The following is a 20,145-nucleotide window of genomic DNA, read 5'->3' as shown; positions in this document are numbered from 1 at the left end:
TAGGTGCTGCATCAACGTGGCTGCAATGACTATTAAGGCCATTTTTGGTTGTTGTGGGCAAAGTGGGGTGGGGAACTTCAGGGAGGATCAGTGTGAACTCTTTTTTATTCATTCATTTTCTTTTTTGTGGGGGGTACGGGGGAATGAACCCAGGAGCCCTTGACCATGGAGCCCCATCCCCAGCCTTGGTTTGTGTTTTATTTAGAGACAGGGTCTCACTGAGCTGCTTCACACTTTGCTGTGGCTGAGGCTGGCTTTGAACTCGCCATCCTCCTGCCTCAGCCTCCTGAGCTGCTGGAATGGCAGGTGTGCGACACTGCACCTGGCCCATCTGTCCACTCTCGTGTGAGCAGAAAGCTTTGCTCCAGGGATCCAATGTTCGTGTGGGTGGCAGTCAGGTGTGTGTCCCCCGGAGAGAGTCTGAGGGGCTGGCAGAGCCCGCCCTGTCTGTTCCTGGCCCAGAGGCCACAGAGAGCGGGTGCAGGTGAGATGTCGGTGAATGACTGAGCGAGAGTCTGGGTGCTGGTGTGTGTGTGTGTGTGTGTGTGCTCACGAGGACTGAAGGCCAGGGTGGTGCACACAGGCAGGGGTGTGGCCCAGCGAGGCTGAGGCTGTGTGCACGCCAGTAAGCTCACCGCCCACAGGGTCCTGGGGATGTGCGCAGGTGGCTGGGGACTGGCTCCACGGCCCTGAGGTCGCCTCCCAGTCTGCCAAGTCCTCACCACGTGGCCTGGACTCTGGAGTCTCCCTGGAGTCTTTCCTCATCTGTAGGTGACAGGATCCCGTGCCTCGGCCTCAGGGAGTCACCAGGATGAGGCTCGTGTACAGTAACGTGGCTGGTTCCCAGCTGATGGGATCTGAAGATCTCTCGGCACTGCCAGAGTCGGCGGCCATGGTCCTCGTGTGCATCCACCCACCCATCCGTCCATCCACCCATCTGTCCATCCATCCATCCACTTATCCACCCATCTACCATCTGTCCATCCATCCATCCATCCATCCATCCATCCATCCATCCATCCATCCATTCTAGCTGCCTGGAACCCCTGGGTACCAGGCAGGACCCAGGAGGGCAGTGAGGAGAGGAGTGAAGTCTGACAGTCTGGTGGGGGAGAAGTGGGCACGAGCTCCTCCACGTCATTGTGATAATGTCTCCCTTACCAGGGAGCTGAGGCGTAATGGAGCACGAGGTCAGACGGGACAGAGAAGGCTTCCCCAGGAAGTGACACTCTCCCCGGAATCCAAAGAATGAACCATCTGTAAGGGAGTGAACAGGAGGAAGGTAGTGCAAGGCAGACGGTGGGAGTCGCATGTGCAAGGGTCCTGTGGTGACCAGAAGCCTGCTGAGTGGGCCCTCTGAGGAAGAAGTTCCACCGTGGGTGGTGGGTGGTGATGGAGGGAGCGGGTACCAGGGACTGGTAGGGGTTGGTCTTGTGGTTACAGGAGAATTTTGGGCTTTATTCTGAGATTCTAGAAGCCGCAGAAGGATGAGAAAGGTCAGACCCCAGTTTTTGAGATCTCCCCCCACTAGCCCAGACCTCGGGTGAACAGTAGCCTCAGGGTGGGGGACACACACAGTCTATCTTTCCAGGTCAAACTGCCTGCCAGGGCACCCCCAGGATAGACTGCAGCCCTAAGAGCCCCTGGGAGACAGGGAGCCCAGATGCCCCCAGGCCCTTGGGTCTAATTCCCCAGGGGTATGCAACTGTATGCAAATCACCTCCAGGAGCAGGAAAATCAGAGCGTTAGATCCCCCAGGGGGAGGCCTCATGCAGATGCCCCAGGGCCTGCTGAGCCTGGGAACCAGAGGTCTCCAGGGCTCCAGGGAGGCCAGCCTCCGCCTTTGTTCTGGGCCCCTGAGTCCTGGGCCAGGCCCCTGCTGGGATGTGGACTCTGTGTGGGAACTAGGGTGGATGGAGGTTCCTGGCTGCTGGTGTCCAGGCTGCGTAGAGTCCCCAGGACAGGAGGACCCTGTCCCCAAGGTGCCTGGGACCCTGTCCATCCCTGGCCTCCACCTCTGGCCCTGGCACCCTTCCTTCCCCCACCTGAGGCCTTCCCTGTCCCTCCCCTACCTCCCTCCAGGCTCCCCCTGGTGGCCTCTGGCCTTTCCCTCCCTGACATCTTTCCAGGGGCCATCTCCTGCCCTCCCTGCCCATCCTGTCCTGTCTGTCCCGGCCGTCTCCTGACTGTCCTGGGTCCCCCAAGTCCTTGGTCCTAGCTCTGTGCTCTTGGGCCTCTGTGTCTGGGCTCCGCCATCCCCTCTCCTGAGCCCTGGGCCCCAGCTTTGTTCTCTGTCCCTTGTTCTCTGCTGCCAGGGCCCTCATGCTGCCTGTCCTTTTCCATGTCACCCTCCCTGGTGACAGTCCGGGGTCACCGTGTCCCCTGCTCCCATGAGCGTAGGGGCTGCTGGGCTCAGGGAGTGGTGGACCCGCCTCTGCACCCCGCCTCCCCCTGGGCCCGGGGCACCCACCTGCCCAGCCATCCCTGCTGGCCTGGGGGGTCTGGCCAGGGGTGGGGCAGGGGGACTGGCCTGTCCCCTCTGGACAGGAACGTGCCTTGCAGCAGGACGTCCTGGCCAGGTGGTGTCCTCACCCCTGTGAGGTGGGTCCTCACTGGTGTCCTAGTCTGGGGCTTGTGGGCGGCGTGGGGCTGAGATGGCCCGCTGTGTCGTCTTGGTGACTGTCTCTGTCCCCAGGATCCTTCCTGTCACCCCTCCTGTGTCTCCAAGGAGACCTGTGCCTTGGTTCTGACCTTGATGAAGCCAGCGTGAGTTAATGGCTGCTGGGCGCCTGCCCTGAAGGGGTCTGTCCCCTGGCCTCCCCACCCACCAACCAGGGGCCCTGGGCTGGCCGCTGCCTCTTGCCACAGCCCTCTGCGCAGCCTCCCTGGCCTTTGGCTGAAGCAGAGGAGCCAGCCTCCAACTGGGAGCCAGAGTAGATCTCCCCCTGCGTGGAGTCGGCCTCCGCTCCCTGGTCCCGGTGGTGGGGGCGGTTCCCAGCACTGCGCACAGTAGATGCTCAGTAAACCACTTCCTTCCACCCGGACCAGCCGTGTGGCTCAGGCAGGGCTGGCCAGCCCCTCTCCACACCTCCCCCTCCTCATCTGGAATAAGATCAGAACAGAGCACCCCCTGAGGCCTCTTGGTCAAGCCTGACTGGACTGGGGTCCCCGGGGTGGCTGCCAGTCAGTGGTGACTCCACAGTGCCACCAAGCGGCCACCACAGATCACCATGAGGCAGGCTTGAGGTCTGGGGTTAGGGACAGGGGTGTGCCTGACCTCTCCAACCCTGCTGGAGCCCCCAGACCCTTTATGGCCATGTAGCAAGGGCCACAAGGGAAGGAATCTTTTTGGGGACACATGGCCACCACAGGAGGATGAAGACCAGAACTCCCAGTCCTGTGCAAGCCTGCCTCAGAGTGCTGTGTGGCCTTGGGGCAGCATATTACTCTCTCTGAGCCTTGCTTTCCTCATATCAGACCACCCTGGAGGCCTCTGGCCGTCGTTGTCCCCTGTGTCCCTGTGGGTGTGTCAGGGCTGTGTCCACTTGGCAGTTCTCGGTTGTGCGGAGCCTACTCTGCGGTCTACACAGGACAAACAGCAAGACAACTCAATAAGTAACTGTGAAAGTTCCTTCTGGGTCAGGCCTTGGGTTGGGCAAGTGGTCAGTGCCAGCTCATGTGCCAGACATGAGACTGACCTTTCTGCACACCTTATGGTCACTCACTCCTTTACCGACAGCACAGAGACCCGAGCACTGACTCTGCCCATCAGTGAGTTCACCCAGCAGTCCTTTTATTGAGCACCTACATGCTAGGTCTGTGGTCAGCACTGGAGCCCTGGGGAATAGTGCAGCACCATCTTGGACCCTGCTGGCTCTCTATTGAGTGGGAGGCCCTACAGTGAGCTAAGGAAACACCATGGAAGTCAAATTGGGAGGTTCAATAAGTGACCCTGAGGAAGTGAAGAGGAGCCGTAAGGGTAGGGGAGGAGGGCAGCCCGGTCAGAAAGGAGGCTGGAGGGTGAAGACCACAGGCAGCATTAGAAGTCTCAACGTGAAGGCCAGGGGAGCCGCCTGTGCAAAGGCCCTGCGGCAGGAATGAGCTGACATCACTGAGGGTCTGAAAGGAGGCCCACAGCACCACCTCTGCACCTCCAGATTCCAGGGGGTGCTGATGACACTGGGACTTAAGAAGGTCACCCGGGAGACTAACAGAAGAGCTGCGCCTGGGCCTTCTCTAGGGCCACCTAACAGGCCCTGTGGACATACAGCTGGCTTGGCTGTTTGCTGTCAACTTCAGGGTGACAACAGTGGGTAGAATGGGGTCCCTCAGACCCCAGATCTGGGTTTTGCTAAACTCTCTTGAGCCGATGACTGAGTGTCATGTGGGTGGGACAGTTTTATTTATCTATTTATTTTGGGATAATTATCAGTATTTTTCCCCCTGTTGTCCCCCCCGGCCTTGGGTCCAGTCACACTAGGACACTTCTCTACGTAACACATTGCAGGTGACAGTGTGGCTGGCAAGTTCATCTTGGGGACCTCCTGGGCCAGTGTCTGCAAAGGTAACCCCCAGGGAGGCTAAAGACCCCCCAAGCATGACTCAATCCGCCTTAGACAGGCCCTTCTGAGCTGAGCCCAGGGAAATCTGTCCCCTGTTGGTCCACCCAGAAGGTGCCCAGCTGGAGAACAAGGTGGGGCTGGTGGAGTGCTCTGGGGTGGACTGGCAATGTCTGCCCCGGAGGCAGCCTGGGGTTTTGGTTCTGGGGAACCACCTCAGGGTGACTCCTGCTGCACTCAGGTCTCACAGTGGGGTCACCCCCATGAGGTCGGGAGGATCCACCCCTGGCTGGGTGACAGACTGAGGGCCCACTGAGGCACCAACCTTCACACTGTGTCTTCCACCAGGAAATTGCCTCCCGGGGCTGTATGAGTCTGCGAGCGCTGCTGTAACAGAGCACCCCAGGCCGGGTGGCTGGAGCAATGGGGATCTATGTCCTCCTGGTTCTGGGGGCTGCAAGCCCAAGGCCAAGAGCCATCAGGGTGGGCGTCTTGGGAGGCCTCTCTCCTTGGCTTGTAGAAAGCCATCTTATCCCTTGCTGTTTCTGCTTTTTAGATCCGCTCTTCATAGAAGAACCTGCCATGCTGTCCTCAATGACCTCACATTACCTCAGTCACCTCTTTGAAAACTCCAAACACAGTCGCATTCGGGGGTACTGGGGTCAGGACTTCAACACAGGGTTTGGTGGCAGTTGGAGGGACCTGATTCAGCCCATAAAGGATGGAGCATTCACCTTGGGATAGGGGGGAGGCCCTTTGAGAACTGCCCATCCACCCAGTTGTCTGTCATGAGGTTATAGACACATGTCCCCAAAGTCAGCAACTTAAAAATGTGATTCATGTTTAAATTAATTATCTTAAACATATTCAGTGATTTTTCATGATTTTATGTGTTAATTTTTCTCGGGGATCTGTGAGTTGCCACAGGCTCCTCTGTCTCGCGAGGCACCTCTAGGGTGGCCCCATGAGTAGGAGTGGGAGGTTCTGGGGCCTGGTTCACTTGCAGCCCGGGAGTTGACCCTGGCAGCTGCTGTGGGGGCAGAGGCTCACGGGTGGCCTCTGCGTGTGGTCTGGGCTTCCTCACAACATGGTGGCTGTGTTCCCAGGACTGTCTCAGGGGAGGACCCCAGCTGTGCGCTCTTGTGTGACCTCACCTCACAGCGTCCCTTCTGCTACACTTATCTGACCAAGAAGTTGCCAAGAACATCCCTACTCTTGGGGAACGGGGATCTGTCTGCACTTCCTGTTTGGCAGACTTCTGGAGACGTCTCTATACTCCTCTACAGAACACAGTTTTCCAGAGGCAGAGGGGACTCAGAGGAGGAGGTATTGCCCAGGCCCAGCATGGGATGCCCTCGCTCACCCCAGACAGTCCCTAGGAATGTGGGGCTCCCCATGCAGGGCCAGGGAGGTGGCCTCCTTCTCCCAGAACCCACCCAAAGGCCCACAGCTGGACCTCAGTCGGCCTGTGGGATGGATTGTCACCTGGGAGGACAGCACTGATTTTCTGCTTTCTTTTCCTAATTCCTACTAATGTGTTGGTTAGTGGGGTGTCCTCAGGAGTCACAGGTCCTCCAGGACCCCTTCCTTTTCTTTTTCTCCTCTACTTTCTCTCTCCTTGTCTCCCTCCTCTTCCTCTCTGACATTTGGGTCCTGCTCAGACCTGCCCTCTGGAGGCAGCTCCTTCCTTGGAACCAGGCTTTATGGCCACTTAACAACTGGTACGGCTGCTCAGGACCATGTCCCGCCCAGCTTTCTGTCAGCCAGGCCACACCCAGCAGGAAGCAGGGAGGGAATGAGCTGGGTGCATCGTTGCTTTGTTGCTTAAGGACTTTAAAAAAATAAGATAAAATTCACATAATACAGAATTAAAATAGGGTTTTATCACATTCACAGAGTGATGCAAACACTGCCTCTATCAAGTTCCAAAACTGTGGCGCTCGGCCCTGGCAACCTCTGATCTATGTTATTTTTCTCTGGATTTCCCAATTTTTGTATATATATATATATATATATATATATATATATATATATATATATATATATATATATTTTTTTTTTTTTTTTTTTTTTTTTTTTTTTGAGAAATCTTTTATTAGAAGATGTCCCAGAAGGCAACAGTTTAAAATCAGGCAATCAGTAATCACAACTAAACACAAAATTTCAGGTAAACTTGCCTTTCAAAATAAAATCAGACCCTTGCAACAGAATTGCCCAGGAGGTTTTTTTTTCCTTGTACAAAAACAGTTAACACCACTTTGCAAAATGCATACAAAAATACAGTATATAAAAAAAAGACTCACCCCAGCATAATACCCAGAAGCAGCTTATAAAACACGAGCCATCAAGGTGAGACATTAGTAAACTACTCCCCTCCCCACCTGTCCTCCTAAGACAATTCCAGAAGTCAGCTGGCTCCTGAAAATCCTGCTCCACAAGGTAGAGTGGCTAGTTCCAAAATTTCCACTGGGATTCTGAGGCCAGGAAGCAAACTCAGAAAGAAACCATTGTGGACAGTGGGTTTGGAAATAGCAGCTGGTTTGACAGAGCCTCAAACTGTGCTTTCCTTCCCCCCTCCCCAATTCCAAACCCAGAGCCAGAAGGCACCTGCTGTCCTGGGCAGCAGAGAGGCTGATCCTTCTTCCAGGACAGGCTTAGGGGTTCCTGTGCTTGCCCACATGACATTTGCTGGGTTGGGTGTCTTTCCCAGATTGGAGGCTGCACCTGGATTCCACTTAGAGCTAGAGAGTCCAGCTGGGGCAAAATCCATTATGGTTGGTTAAACAGAGCTCCTGCAGGCGCTTTTAAGATCCACCAAGAAATAAGTCCACCTTCTGGAGCACTGGATGAGTCCTAATGGCTCTCAGAACCTCAGTAAGGCCCAGATTCTGGGAAAAGGATCTGACTCATGTCAGACTAGCAGGGAACCAGGTTGGTGGCTACAGAGCCAGCAAGCTCCTTGGAGTTGCATGAGAATGACAGGTTTGCACAGTTCCAGTAGAACTTCAAATGGAGTCAAGGATTGAGATGAGAGGCAGGTAGGTAGAAAGAGGAAGAGTTACAGAGTGCTTCCTTCTGAGGTGCCTTACACCTGCCTTGAGAAAAGATCCCATGATGGGCCTCAAATGCCCCTTGGAAAACACCTGGGCAGGGAACAAGTTCATGGGCCAGGACTCCAAGCCTTTCCCAGGCCCCAAGCCAGGATCCATTTTCCTGTTTCTTGGAGGAAATATTTTGACCTGTGGGAAAGGGTACTGTAGAGCCCATTGCATAACAAAAGCAGAATGAGTCAAAAAAATGTCCTTTAAGTAAGGACAGAAAGGTCCCTCCTTCAGAGGAGAGGGTCCAAAGGGCTCTAAGACAAAGAATCTGAGGCCAAGCTTTTTCAATGTTCTCAAGGTCGCAGCATTCAGAGTAACTAGACAGGTGTCCCCTAACATCATAATATAAACTAAAGGTTTGCACTCTTTAGGTACTGTAAAGTGTCTGACAGTGAGGTAATGGTCCATGTTGTTCAAGTCTGTGAGCTTGCCTTCACCCAAGACAGCTCGTGTGTCTCCTGGAAAAAGGAGCCTCAGGGAAAGCATCCAGGCCCAGCTGTCCTTGCATCACCCCCAGAGACACCAGCGGGAGCATCCTTTCCTAGCGTAAAGCTCCTGCAGAGTGTGAGATTTCATGCAGGCTGGATCCCCCGACCCCCAACATCCACCACCTGTTGCATAGCATCTGTCAGCCTTTTCTTCAGAGCTAGTGGGCTAGGCTGACCCCAAGGCTCCTCAGTCAGCTGCCTGCTGAGAAGCCAAAGGCGCCAGAGAGGACACAGCACTCCCATGAGTCAGGAAAGAGGGAGAGCTGTTTCAAAGTTTCCAAGAATGCAAGCCCTTATTGTGTGTGCACTGGCTGCAATGCATTCTGGGATCTACTGTTCAGACTGTCCCACCGTAACCAAAATGTGCAAATTACTAAAGGGGAAAGGGAGGTTAAAAAATACACTGTCTTTGTAAGACAGAAGAGTCAGGCTTTTGGTCAGTTTGTAGCCACTGAGGTACGCAATTCTTTTCTGCAGTTGCTGCTGCCGGCACCGCAGCTGCCTTTTCTCTGTAGCCATCCTCGTCTCAGCGCCCACCAGGGCTTGCAAGTATTCCAAGGCCTTGCTCAGGATCACTACTTTGGGGGCCTTCGAGCAGCTGGCCAGGGTGGGTACCTGGTCCCTCAGGGCTAAGAACCTAGAGCGGAGGTCATTCCGTCTTTTGCGCTCCAAGAAATTATGGTTCTTCCTCTTGGTCACATCCTCAGTAGCAGAACTGACAGGTTTGGGGTGGCAGGACTGAGGAGTCGCACTTTCCACAGGCGGGGGACTCACAATCTCTTCATCCTCCTCATCCTCCTTCTCCTCGGGGGCTTCTCTCTCCAGAGTCTCTTCTTGGGGACCCCTCTCTGGACCTCTTCTTGGGAGCAACTTTCTGGAGGAAAACGGGCAGCATAGTTGCGCTGTTGCTGATGGATGGAGATGTGGGGGTGTCTCATGCAGGGATCCAAAGGATCTGCTCTCACCGTGATGGTGACTGGCTTCCGTATACCCAGAGACTGTGTCTTCTCCACTGTCACAACATCAATTTCTTCACTCTCCGAGTCGCTTGGGCTCTCGGACCCAGAGCAGGCCTGGGTCTTGGGTTCGCCCAGCTGACAGGGGGTGGCGGGCGCCGGGTTGCCGGCTTCAAGGCTGGGAGTGCAGTCCGGGATGGCGGGCGCCTTGGGCGGGTTCCCCCGGGGTGCGCCGGGGGTGCGCCGGTCGCTCACCGCTCTCTCCAGCCTTTCCCGGGCAGAGAAGCCGCTCCACATGCAGTCACTGCGGATGATGGAAGCGTAGTTCCTTCCCGAAGCTTTAGAGTGACCCCGAGATTCCGCCTCGTCCCCAGCCCCCCCTCCAGGCCACGGCTCCGGGGGGCCAATCCCAGGGGCTGGGTCGCCGGCACCAGGACCAGAGCCCCAGGGCAGCGACGTGGGGGGCGACGGCACCAGCTCGAATTTCTTCCAGATGTCCTCGCTGGGCGCCGTGGAGCGGTAGAAATCCTCCCCGCAGTCATAGTGGTAGAAATAGTGCTGGTACGAGTCGAAGTCCATGTCCGCTCCCTCGCTCCCGCTGCCCGCCGCCTGGAGCGGACCGGCTCCCCGCCGGCTCGGGGCAGCCCGGCAGCCCGCACCAATTCTTGTATATTTTGCAGAAATGGAATCATGTCATATCTGACCTCATGTGTGTGGTCTATTTCACTTAGCATAATGTTTTCAAGGTTTAACCTAATCATGTTAGTACTTCATTCACATTCATGGTTGAGTAATATTCCATTGTATGGATATACCACAACTGTTTATCCATTTGATTGTTTTTGAACTTTTGGATTATTTCCCCCTTTTCAGTGAACATCTGTGAAAAATAATTTTTTGAGGGGGAAAGTTCCTATTTTTATTATTTATTCATATGATAATTTGAATTTAGCTTTTTGGGGGGACTTCTAGACTTCCTTACCATATTGCTGTGCAGAAATTGATCATGTGTTTAAAGGACTCAAGTTGCATCCTGAAGTCTTCTGCCTATAGTCCTGCCAGGTATTATCTGAGTGAAAGCATTTAGAGCCTTGAAATGTGCCCTAACTGTTCAGCAGTGAAACCCTGGATGGATGATGAAGGAGAGTTTGGTGCAGCATAGGACAGGGGTGGAAAGACAAGCCTCAGCCACCCCTCCATCCACTGATTCACCGTCCACTGATTCACCATCCACTGATTCACCGTCCACTGATTCACCATCCACTGTTTTACCATCCACTGATTCACTGTCCACTGATCCACTGTCCACTGATTCATTGGTAGAATGTCTATCACATACCTACCTCACACCAGTCCCTGTGCTGGACATGGGAAGAGGTGCATAAGGTATAGGTGACTCCTGAAGACGATTATGACCTTGGTGTGGGGGAAACAGACACACAAATGACAATCAGCCCATGTGTGTGGCCTCCACCTGTAATCCCAGCTCCTCAGGAGGCTGAGGCAGAGATCACCTAGCTCATTTCTGGGAAGGTAAAGCAAGGGGCAGCGAACAAGGGTCTCTTCTGGGGACAGGGCTGGGTCAGGGATGTGGTTCTGCTCACCTCTGTAACTTGAGAGCCCAGCACATAGTAGGTGCTTAGTTTTGCCTGGCACATAGGAGTCACTCAGTAAACGACTGTCAGTTGTGTGGATTCATGTTGCCAGGGAGAGACCTGACCTTTAGTTTTCTCCCCTTCTCTGTGGTGGTGATTGGTTCTCATCATGGGTGAATACAAAACAAAGGTGATTCTCAGTTTTTGAGTGTGATCCTTCGTCTTCTGACCTTCCTCCCCCATCACTGTGCCAAGGAGGATTCCAGCTCCCGTTCACATGACAATGCACAGCCATCAGTACATAAGTGTTGCTCTGAAAAACGGGAGAGAACTGGCCGGCCAGCCGCAGGTCTGTTTATTTAAAAGGGAAAACTCCCGGCAGGTGAGCGAGGGCCTCCCGGCCTCCCTGCCTCCCATCTCCGCTCTGGGTTCTGCGCCAGGATCTGGTGCCAAGGGCTCTCCCAGGCCCTGGGTCGCCTCACAGAATGAGCCTAACAGGGGATGGGGAGCTCCTGGCAGGGACGGGTGGTCCCCACCAGCCAAGGCAGGACCTCCGCGATGTGCGAGGAGGCCATGTGTGTACCCCAGCCTCAACCCGGTTGGCTTTTCTGGGCCCATTTCGTCCCTGCTGCAGTACCACGGACGGGACCTTGGCTTCCCCAGGGGTGGGTGTGACCAGAGTTGGGGACTGACTGCTGGGGACAGGGGCCCTGGCGGCCTGGGTTCCTTTCTGGCCCTGTGGGGACCCTCGACAGCATACTCCCTCACTGGCCTTGATTTACTCTTCTGAAAAATGGGGCCACTGCTGTGCGAGGGAGAGACAGTCTTGGGGGGAACTCACTGCCGCCTTCATGCGCCCACCCCCAGGTCACCCAGTCCCACTCACCACCATGCAGACCCAGCCACCGCCCCTCAGCTGTCCTCCTGTCCGTCCCCAGGTCCACCCTTTCACCCCACCCACATGGACCCAGTCACACACCCACTACTTCACCCACTCACCCCCGTCCATCTGGCCATCCATCAGTCCATCTGTCTGTCCATCCACCCATCCATCCGTCTACCCACCCATTTGTCCACTCAGCCATCCACCTTCTCTCCTCTCTCATCTGCCCGCTATGCCGTCCCCAACCATCTTCCCCGCCCACCCCGGGGTTTGCAAGGTGACCCCAGCCCTGGCTGTCCCATTTTACAGATGGAGGAGCCTCCATCGCAGGAGAAATGACAGAGAGCTCAGGGTCACCGTCAGGACCCCCGTTGGCTTGCCTGCCTCGGGTGACCAGTGCCTCTGAGGGGCCTGCTCTCTGGGAGGCGATCTCTCTGGGCACCTGTGGTCAGGGGGAATGACAGGCTACAAACGAGGAACAACTTAGCGCTCAAGGTGGGTCTGGCCTGTGGCACCGTTTGGTGAGCACCTACTGTGTGTTCCCCAGGTCTGATGGCACTGTCCCCATTCTACAGAGGAGGGAATCGAGTCTCTGAGAGGCCAAGTGATGGGACAGAGCCCAGGTCCAGAGCAGAGGGTGGGACTCTAAATTCCTCTTGTCTCCGCTCTGCCACTTGGGTCCTGGTTTCTGCCCTGCCACCAGACACAGTGTGGCCTCAGGACACGCGGAACCTCAGTGTCCCCGTATGTCCTGAGAGTGGCCTGCACATTTTCTGGGGTTGACCACAGAAGAAGAGGGGAGAACAGGAGCCAGGGATCGCCACAGCCCTCGGTGACCCCGCTCACTCACTCATTCAACAAACACTGTGTGCCCTGCGCTCCTACTGTGTGCCTGCCTGAAGCTCAGCATTGGGAACACAGAGGTGACAGAGAGGGACAAAGGCTTCCATTCTCTGGGGAGGAAACAGTAGCCAAGTCCACACATATGTTCAGCGATGGGGTGGTGACAAGACTTCTATGAGAAGGGGACAGCGTCAGGAGGGCGGAGGGGACAGCCCTCCAGGAGGACACGCTGCTTGGTCTCAGCACTGACCCCATCAGGAGAAGAGCCTGGTGTCAGGGCTGCAGGGAACAGAGGACCAGGCAGAGGGAACAGTGAGTTCCAAGGGCTGGTGTGGAGTCAGCCTGCTGGGGACATGGAACTGGGGTTGGGGACCTTGCCAGCCTCTGCTCGGGACTTCTCCATGTGGCTCCTGTGACACCACATTGACTCTGGTCATTAATGACAGTGGCATCCCTCCTGCTCTCTGGGAGAGTTGAGCTGCGACTCTGCCTTATAATTCTCCTTCCCTCCAACGACCTGTGTTTCAAAATCATGTCCCCGCATCCCGAGGCCTCTGGGGACCAGGTATATTTCTCCAAATCCCAATAAATAAACATAGTCAATCCATGGACTCCAGGGGGTTATGGGCCACTCTGCCAGGGAACTGGGCAGGTCATCCCACAGGGCCGGGCTGAGTTATGGGGGCACTTGAAGCCTCATGATGGGTAATGGCTCCATGGTAGAGTGCTCGTCTAGCACGTGCAATGCCCTGGGTTCAAGTCTAAGTACCACATAAAAATAAATAAGTAGAATAGAGGTATTGTGTCTGACTACAACTAAAAACAGAATATTTTAGAAAGTCTCCTTTTAAGGTATCCACGCTGTTGATTCTTGTCCATTTTCTCCAAAGCCGGGACTCTCGCCTGACGGTCTGGCTCCTGACTGTCCCCTCCGCACCTGGCACACAGCCTGGCCCACACAGGGTGCTCCGTGGATGGGGTGGGACCAACCTGATGTCCTCACTCCTGTCCTTCCAAGGGTTGTGCAGGTGGGTCCTGATCATTGTCACACAGGGACAGCAGTGACAGTGCCATTGGGTCCCCTCCAAGCTCAGAGATAGTTAGTAATGAACCGATTCATTTCAGGAGGGGTGGAATTGGGCTGGGGACAGAGACGTGAATCAGGGCATCAGGCCTGGGAAGGCTGACCTGGACCCAGGTGCCCATTTTGCCCAAAGCACAGGGTCGACGGACTGGAGGGACCAGGACCCCTCTCCAGGCTGACCTCTGTGCTGCAAGGGGATTCATGTTGGGGGGATCATAATTTCTTACAAAGAATAGAAAATGGGGGTGGGTGGGGGAGAGGAGCCGCATACCGAAGCTAATGGAACCCTTCATTTCCGTTTCCACCCGAGTCCCTGGAGGGTGTGTGTCCCCTTTCTATTTTCTTTTGCACCTGACCTGGCCTACAGAGGGCTGGGGATGTGGCTCAAGCGGTAGCGCACTCGCCTGTCATGCGGGAGGCCCGGGTTCAATCCTCAGCACCACCTACAAACAAAGATGTTGTGTCTGCCGAAAAATAAATAAATATTAAAAAATTCTCTGCTCTCTCTCTCTCACTCTCTCTCTCTTTAAAAAAAAGAATTGGCCTACATTGCACATGTCCTTAGAATTCATGGGTGGCTTATTTAAAGGTAAGAGACGGTCATACTTTAGATATGAGTTGTCTGGAAAGCTCAGGTGTAAGACAATGCAGGAAAGTTTTGAGGTGAAATGATTGGGTTTTGAGAGCTTAATCCTAATGAGTGCATTAATCCACTGGTATGGACTAACTGGATGGTAACTGTAGCAAGTAGGGTAGACCTAGAAGTAGTCAATCAGAGGGGGCATGCCTTTGGGGTTCATAGTTTGTCCCTGGTGTGCAGAGTTCTCTCTCTGCTTCCTCATTGCCATATGCTGAGCTGCTTTCCCACTCCCTACACTTCCCCCACTATGTTCTGCCTCACCTTGGCCCCAGAGCTATGGAGTTGGGGGTCAGTGGAGTGAGACCTGAAACTATGAGCTACATAAACTTGTCCTGCTCTAATTGTTGTTAGATTTTTTTGGTCACAGTGATGTAAAAGGCAACTAAAACACAGACTAATTTATCCAGCAGGGAATATTCAAGGCAGTACAGCATTTGAGATATGGCCTGGGTATTTCTAGCTGCTTTCAGCCTGATATACCATGGGGCTCAGGAGCACAAGCCAGGGTAGAAGGATTTAAAATACTTGCAGGTTTTCCAGAAAAGAAAACTTGGTAATGTTGGGGCCAAGGATGGTGTGGTTGGTAAAGAGATTAGTTCCATTACACAGAAGCCACCTTCAGGCATCTCAGGAATGGGAAGGACACCACCCTTAGCAGGCTCAATGACTTGTGGAGAGATTATCAGGGTGCCCTGCTTGCAAAAGGCAGCCTCAGAATCCTATGTCCAGATTCATTTTGCTGTGTAACTAACATCATTTGGGCTCACAGAGGCCATGGTCTAGGTGGGTCTGGCTACTGTCCTCATTCCCAGCTGACCTTGGTATTGTCCATGTGATGCTGGTTATCAGGCTTACAGACTGAAGAGTTGAGGAGTTGTGAAGGTTTGCATTCATACTTCAGAGGAAAGGCTGGCGACCAGGATGTGCCTATCACATTCAGAGTGCAACCCAGTAACCCCAGAAACAGTGATTTATCAAACTATGAGAGTGGAGCCAGTGTTGTGGTGGAGAGCTCAGTAGGTGAGCAGTGGCAGGCCTATGAACACCTGCTCAGGTAAGTGAAAGTGAGTGAGCACAGAAGCTCTAGGGAGTGGTCCCACATCAGACCAGGCTGGAGGGTAAGTAGGCTGAAGCTCTAGGGGACCCATATCACACCACCAGGTGCCCTAGTTTCCCACCTGGAGCACTAGACTTAATGGAGCACTAGACTTAACATGTGCCCTGCTGTGCTTTTTCAGTTTCCTCATTACTACTGTCCTCTTCTTCCCTTTGGGGCTAGTTGTGTTTCCCCCACGTAGTTGTATCTTTGAAATGTGTTAACTTTCTTTTTGATTATTAATGAGGATTGCAGCCAATGCAGCTACAAAAGGTTTGATTCTGCTGCTTTGATTCCACTCATGAAAGTCAGCAACTGAAGAGGCAGAGAGGAGGGAGAGGAAAAGGCTTCATTGGCAACAATTCAGCATTTCAGAGATGAATGGTAGCTCCTGGTTTCATCTTGCTTAGTACTGCTGAGTGAAAGTGTATACAGTGTGTTATGTGGAATTGTTCTCTCAGTCTTGGGCAGGTGGACACAAGCACAGTTTACTAGTGTTTACAGACTGTCCTTTAGAGGGGTCTGGGGTCATGGCTCAGTGGTAGAGAGCTTGCTTGGCATGTGTAAGGCACAGGGGTAAATTCTTAGAACCATATATAAATCAATAAATACTCATAGACAACTAAAAAATGTATTTAAAAATGTCACTAAGGAGCTGGGGATGTGGCTCAAGTGGTAGCGCGTTCGCCTGGCACGTGTGCAGCACTAGGTTCGATCCTCAGCACCACATAAAAATAAAGATGTTGTGTCTGCCCAAAACTAATAAATAAATATTAGAAAATTCTCTCTCTCTCTCTCTCTCTCTCTCTCTCTCTCTCTCTCTCTCTCTCTCTCTGTCTCTCTCTCTCTCTCTTTTAAAAAACTGTTATTTAAAGAAGTTTGGATTCTGTGGGTTATATCTGGGTCCAGTGAACCCTGACACATCCCAGACCTGTGAATCTAAAATAATGTGATTCTTTTATATGCTTGCAATTCTGAAGGTGTGTGTGTCTGGTTTCCCTCCTAGTCAGTGTCTTCTGTACACTTCTGCCAATACCTTTTAATTTGGACATTTCCTGTGACATAGTAAGGTGGAGTGCCCAGTGCAAGGGCCCTTTTAACTGACTTTAGTGCTTTTAACTGACTCTATGATTAGTCATTAAGATAGGGTTGAGGGTGTGGGGAGAAAAGAAAGCTATACTCATGAATTAAAAAGAAGAGAATGGCAGAAAAAAAAAAAAAAACGTTCAATTCAGGGTTCAGCATCACTGTGTTCCCTTGAGTCTCAGAAGAGACTTTGGACAAAAACTATTGAGAATGCACTGTTGATATTTGTGGACTCTTGGAGTCCAAATGCTTGTTTATTTATTTATTTTTAATTATTTATTGCTGTGAGACAGACATGAGCTTTTGGGGACAAGGGATAGATGTTCTGGCATTAACATTTGGTGTTCCTCAAAGGCTCACCTCTTAAACATCTGGTTCCCAGCTGAAGTCATTATTGGGAGGTGTTGGAAGCTTGTGGAAAGTGGGGCCCATTTGATGAAAATTACCTCATTGAGGATGTGCCACTGATGGGGTACTGGGACCCTAATGCACTTCTGTCTCTGTCTCTCTCTGCTTCCTAGCAGCCATGAGGTGATCAGTTTTCCTATGCTATACACTCTTGGCCAGATGTTCTGCTTTGCTACAGGTCCAGAGGTAAGAGTGACCATGGACTCTAATCTCTGAAATCATGAGCCAAAATAAATCTCTGCTCCTTTGAATGTGGTGATCTCAGGTATATTATCACAGGTTTGGAAAGTGATTAGGACAGCTGCTGTCCAAAATATAAGAGGCCCCAGACCTTCCTCTAACCAGATTCACCTCTTCTGTCTGAATGTAACACAGAAAAGCTGACAATTTACTCACTAATTTTTTGAGCAACAAACATGCCAGTAATATCTTCAGGTTAGAATTTGGGCATGTAAGGATGCCAAAGGCCTCTTGTGTGAAAACACTGCAGACCCCATTCAGAAATTGGAGCTGATGTGGCTTAGGGGGGAGCCCAGGTGAACAAGCCCAGCCCTGGCATGGGAACACACATTGCACAATGGTCTGGCTTTCCAGCTAGAAGACATCCATCTGGGCTGATGGTGGATACTCCAAAGAATCTATTAGGGGTGATTCTCTCTTTTAGAAACCCCTTAAATGTCCCAGAGTACCTTCATCTCCAGAAGCATTATCTGAGAGTACTCTCTTATTATTTGAAGAGTTTTTCTCTATATTGAGCAGTTATTGAGTGGCTGGCAAGTACCTTTCAGTTTTATAGGAGGGAATGTGCTCTCTCCTTTGCACTTTTATATTTTCTTACATTTTCAACAACAAGGTATGTGCCTGAAATCTGCATCTTCACCCCTCTACCTCTGTGTGCCGGGCCCACAAGATAATATCCTTGAACTGGGTGTGTCAGTGTTCAGATTATGTATGTAATGTTCTGTATGTGTGTGTGTGTGTGTGTGTGTGTGTGTGTGTGTGTGAGAGAGAGAGAGAGAGAGAGAGAGAGAGAGAGAGAGAGAGAGAGAGAACACAAGAACTTGTCCCTCTATGTCCCTCTAGCACCAGGACTTTGTGCTTTCATGTGTTTCATGTGTATAGGTATGGAAAGGATATGAAACAAGACACCATAAATTCTCCTATGTGGACTGTTTGGTTGTCATGTGTAAATATTTTCTGAGTGATTTCTTTGGTCAGTGTTGGCTGAGTACCTTTCTGGCAGGACATGTGTTTAGGGTTTTAGTGGTGTGTCTGTAGGTGTTGTTGGCATTGTGGACTATTGTGAATATGACTATTGTGAATGCATTTGAGAGGAGGTAGGATGTTTTCTTAATATTATGTGTTGGATCTGTGCATTTTCATGTTTTAGAATGTATGTGTATGTTCATGATGTCTAGGTCAGAATTTAGGGACATAATCTTTGGTGTTCAGAGATTTGGAGAGAATGGAATCATGGGGTATGTTGGGGTGTTTAGAATAATGTATATGTGGCACATATATGTGTATAGATTCTGTTGATAATGTCTCAAGTGGACTGCTGTGTATTTTCTTGTTTAGGGCTTTGAGGTGATCGTATTATTCTTGGGAATGTAGGGGTGTCCTTTGTGAGTATGTAGGAGGAGTTAGTAGTGTCTGTACGTCTGAGATTTGTTGTTGAACTTCATATTCTGAGTCATTCTGTGTATGTGCATGTTTGCAACACAGAGGTGATTGTATATGTTTTCATTTGAGAATACAAATTGTTGTCATGTTAATAAGTAATTTGTTTGCTCCATTTAGTTACTGAGGGAGTGTTTTTGTGATTGCTTTTTGGGTGATACTGATTGATGTGTGGTCTGAAGATGTGTGGTCTGAAGGTATGTGTATCTGAAGCACACCAGATACTCTCAACCAAAAGACCCTTGCCATAATTAAGCTTCTTCTCTTGTCAGATCAGCAGCAATTATGCAAAGATTACTGTGGTTGGTAGCTTCCTCTTTCTTGTAAATGCCAGATTTTTTTTTTTTTTTTTTTTTGTAAATACGTGTGAAAACTCTGTCTGGCCTAGAGAATGGAATGAAAAACACTTGTCAAGTGAATCTTCAAGCCCTTTTCCCCCATGGGACATAAAAGTCAAAATATTTTGAAATTATCTGTCCATAGAATGTTTCAGGCATGAGCCACACTCTGGACTGGTTGGCAACAGCCAATAAACCTGCTTTCTGAAAATCCCTCTGGTATCCAGCCTCTTCAGTCCTACTTCATATCTATTTTAAGTGTTTCTTGGAGGCGACTGGAATATGTATGAGACTTTGTAAGGAAGGTTATTGATTGGAATTGTTTGGATTTTGCTGTGTATTTGTTTTAATTTGGGCATGAGGAACTCTGGGTTTACAGTCAGGCATCTGGAAGATAGGAAGTTTATGCTATTGAGGATTTTCAGAGCTCCACAGTGTTGTGTGCTGTTGACTGAGTATATCAGAACGTATGAGCAGTTTTGTACATTAATAGTGAGTTCTGTGCCCTTTAATAGTGAGAGAGTGGCTGCATGTACTTTCGGTTTGTGGGAGTACTGTGGATTTGTAGATTCAGATAGACACGTGTGTTCCCAGACTTGTATAATCTAGGACTGTAAATGTATTTAGGAAGTGTGATGGCTGAGTATTCATTCTCAAACAGTAGATGGGTAGTGTGTGTTTCCACTGAGATAATATAGAAGTTATATTTATATGGGAATACAAGTTAGGAGGATTAGGTACTGACAGTGTATATGGGTTATTATGACATGGTGGGACTTGTTAATAATTATTAAGAAGAGTGTTTGAATGGAGTATTTTGGTGAATACTTTTTGATATTCACAAAATATTGATTTTTTAATTTAATTTAATTTTTTTTTAGGGAAGGGTGTGACATTAGAGTGCAGGGTAAAATATGTGTATTAAGGCCACACATGTGTTATGTATGTATTTGGGAAATGACAATGAGTAGATTGTAGGTGACATCATTGTTGTGTACATTTGGAGAGGGTTGGGAAACTTTATGTGTTATTGGGAGTTGGTGTTTGCGTATCAAGTGATTCTGGGAATATGGACTCATGTTTATGTGTGTATGTTGGTGGTTGTACCTGTGTCATTTAGGGTTAAGAATGTTACATTTTTGTAATCAGGGTATTTCTGGTTCCACTCAATCTTGGAGAAGTTCAAAGAGATTTTTGTGTATATTGTATTTCTGATGAGAGGATCAAGTGTGTGAGATTTTCCAGAGTACTTAGGGTTTTGTTTATGTGACTTCTGGTAACAAATAGGGTTTATTTTGTGTGTGTGTAGGGGGGTTGTATGTTGTATTTCTGTGTGCATGCATACTCAGTGTTTGGTTATATCATGTGCATGCCTTCAGGAAGTGTAG

General features: G+C 51.0%; 1 pseudogene; it reads right to left on the bottom strand.

Annotated features, from left to right (window-relative positions):
* Window positions 1-8,478: 8,478 nt before the first annotated feature.
* LOC139707013 (protein L-Myc pseudogene) lies at window positions 8,479-9,755 on the bottom strand (annotated as a pseudogene).
* Between the last annotated feature and the right edge of the window lie 10,390 nt (window positions 9,756-20,145).

The sequence above is a fragment of the Marmota flaviventris genome, chromosome 9 (assembly GCF_047511675.1).
Source record: "Marmota flaviventris isolate mMarFla1 chromosome 9, mMarFla1.hap1, whole genome shotgun sequence".
NCBI lineage: Eukaryota > Metazoa > Chordata > Mammalia > Rodentia > Sciuridae > Marmota > Marmota flaviventris.
Note: the sequence above shows the minus strand (reverse complement) of the source record. Positions and strands in the feature narration are given on the sequence as shown.